We start from the raw sequence: 3,275 nt of genomic DNA, 5'->3' as shown, positions 1-3,275 counted from the left end.
TTTTAAGCGTTTTTGACTTCGATATTGAATATATAAAAGGATCTAACAATTCTCTCCCTGATTTCCTCACTCGTGAATATTTGCAGGGAAGATCATAAGATGTCCTCCAGAGGAGGATCCTCCTCCTCCCGAGGAAGAGGAAGAAACAAAGAAAAAAGCAAAGGTATTATAATCTCTGACTCTTTAATCTTATCTGGGCCCACTGCCCATCAATCTGGACCCACTGTCCAAAAATCTGAGCCCACTGCTCAAAACCAATCTTCACAACCAAAACAAACCAAAGCTGATTATGCTTTATCAATTCCAACTCTCCTTGCCTTCAAACAAGCAGGCCTGGATAATGTTCCTCAGGGACTCATCAATTTACCAAATAAATCTTGGGCCAGCATCGCTGATAAAGATGATGACCTAGATCTCCAATCCCTCCAATCTTTTATTGAAAGAACAAAAAGCTTAGCAACTCATGATGGAAAGAAACCAGTTGTTGTTGCCCAATCTAGCCCAGTTACCCAATCTAACCCAAAATCGGAATATTTGACCAAAACTATCTCCAAATTCCAAACCTTGATTGAACCAGAATGGTGGGACCATTCAGGAGGGAACCTCGCCAATAAAATTGGTACTAAACTTTTCCCTGGTTATCTTGATCCAATCCACCCAAACAAAACCCAGAGATTCTATGAGTTTATCTTGGTTGATACAAACAGTGTGGATATTAAGCATTTTAGGGATAAAAATGACAACTCCCTAATTACCCACTCCACACTCCAAATTCTCCGTGTCCTTCGTCCCACTGACTTTGGACCCAATCCAAACACCTACAGAAAATTTTCCCAGAATTTTGACCCTATAGGTTTTAATTATTGGGATTACATCAAAGCTTGGGAATTTACAATCCTTGGCCTGCAAAACCAAAATTTCAAGCATTCTTGGCTCATTTACTTCAAATGGACCAACAAATATTCCTTTCCAATTTGGTTCCATTCTTGGTGGAGCTTCTTTGGTCCAACTACTGAAATCTTTCCCCCTGAAGTTCTGGAGGGATACAATCTTTTCCTGAAACATTGGGACAAAGAGTTTAACAATTATCCTGATTGTTTAAACTTTTATACAATCTTTTCCCTTTCTTGGGTATTCTCTTGGAGGTACGGTCTTAAAGCCAAACCCCAACCAATTCTCAACAAACATGCCCTTATCAAGTGGTGGAAGGCTTTTGATGCTTCCAAAGCTCACAAGGATAAAGTAATTCAATGGTTCAAAAACAACCAGAAATATCTCAAGCATGCAAGTCCGCAAACCAGCCTCTTGCTAAATCAAAAGGCCCACATCACAGCGGCCCTTGCAGGAGCTTCAACAGAAGAAGACTTGCTAAGAAATCTTCAATCTGCTCTTCAATTATTGAAGGAACCAATTAAGCAAGCCTCATCTTCAAAGGCCCCTCAACACAAAGTCTCCGAGCCATCCTCTCTTGGGTCGTCAGATTTTGTCCAAACCACAGAATCAGATGATGATGACTTCTGCTAAGTTTGTCGTCTTGTAATCATTTTTATTCTGTAATAATTCAATTTTTGTACTGTAGCAAATAGTAAAATTGACTTTTTACTGTAGCAAATAGTGCCAGTCAAATAGTACCGTCTACCGGAACTATTCAACCGGAACTATTCAAACAGTGCCCAATCTTTTCTTTAAATAGGCTCATTCTGAACCTTGTTAAGGAGAGTTTTGGATAGAGCTTAGATAGAGAGTTTAGAGAGAGAAACACTGAGAGAATTCCTTCTGTAAGTTCTCCTTCAGTTTTCCTTTCTTTCAATCTTTTCTGTTTTTAAGTTTCAGTTTTTCAGTTTTTAAGTTTCAGTTTTGTAATCTATGTTTATGTAATATATATCTTGTTCAAGTTTTATTTTCCTGTTTATGGAAGGCTGAGCCTCCTGTTTTAAATTCCTGTTTTTAATTTCTGCAAGTTTTATTTTTCTGTTTATGGAAGGCTGAGCCTCCTGCTTTAATTCCTGTATTTAATTTTCTGCAAAAAGCCCCTCCGTGGTGGCGTCCTACTTCTCTTAATCCTCTTCTCATCCCCCTCCTTCTGCTTCCGACCCCCTCTTGGTATCAGAGCCTGATGGGGAAGTAGGAACATGCTAAATATGTTAGATATAAGTTATTTCTCTGTTCTGTTCTTATATAATTAAGCACTATGGTCGGGATCTGGACTGGTAAGTACACAACTCAGCTAAACTAAAATGAAATCCTTTTTGAAGATCTCTCAGGATTATTTATATTCAGACTTATGATCATATCTGCAGCGGAGGCGTTGAAGGCAGTAAGTCCCTGTGTGGCAGTAAGTCTATATTGGCCATACTACAGATATGATATGTTAAGTTCAGAATATTTTTAATGTCCTTGTTTAGCTTTTCTTTTGTGGTGGCTTTAGTCTAATCCAGATCTATACTGCTCAACTAATAAGAACAACACAGAACCTAACCTATATTTCTAATTTATTTATCTGTTTCTATAGAACCAGGTGATGGCGATGATACTTACGGGTGAGGAAGATTTGTCTTTTATGATGCTTCGCTCTTTTTCCTCCAAGCTTTCTTTCAAATCTTCCCAACCCTCTTCTTCTTCTATCGATCATCCTCATCAATCCAATCAATTATCCAAATCTGTCTTCAAAGAAGAAATTCATTTTGAAGATATCAATCAAGATCTTGACAACTGGGAAATTCCAAAAATTTCTCATGCTGAGATCTACAAACCAAACGGATCCTTTTTCAAACGATCAGATTTCATTATCAAAACCGTTGAGCAAACCTACAAGCTCAGATCTGATGATGAAGAAATCCATCTGCTTTCCGAGAAAAGCATCAAAGAACATATCAGCAAGAACTTCAACTATCTTCATATAGGTAGTGTTCAAGTTGGTCTTAAACCCCTAACCAGGAAATCTCTTGACATCGCTGTACTCCTTTGTCTTAGGGATGTTAGACATAATCAATTCCATGACTCCCTCTTAGGAACGGTTGAAACCAGCCTGAGTAATGGACCAATCTTTTTCAATTGCTTCCCAGATCTAACTGTTAGTCTGGAAGATAAAAACATCCTTGATGTCCTCTTCCTAAATATCAAGCTTCACGGCCTTGATATGAAAGAAGATTCCATTCCAATCTCTTTGATCTACAGGGTTCAATACAAGGTAATGAACTCTATCAAATCTTATTTCTTGCGAACCAATTGTGAGAAATCTGGAGAAACTACCCTCTTCCTCACAGATTATGATA

This window comes from Lotus japonicus, chromosome 2 (genome assembly GCF_012489685.1).
Source record: "Lotus japonicus ecotype B-129 chromosome 2, LjGifu_v1.2".
Lineage (NCBI taxonomy): Eukaryota > Viridiplantae > Streptophyta > Magnoliopsida > Fabales > Fabaceae > Lotus > Lotus japonicus.
Note: the sequence above shows the minus strand (reverse complement) of the source record.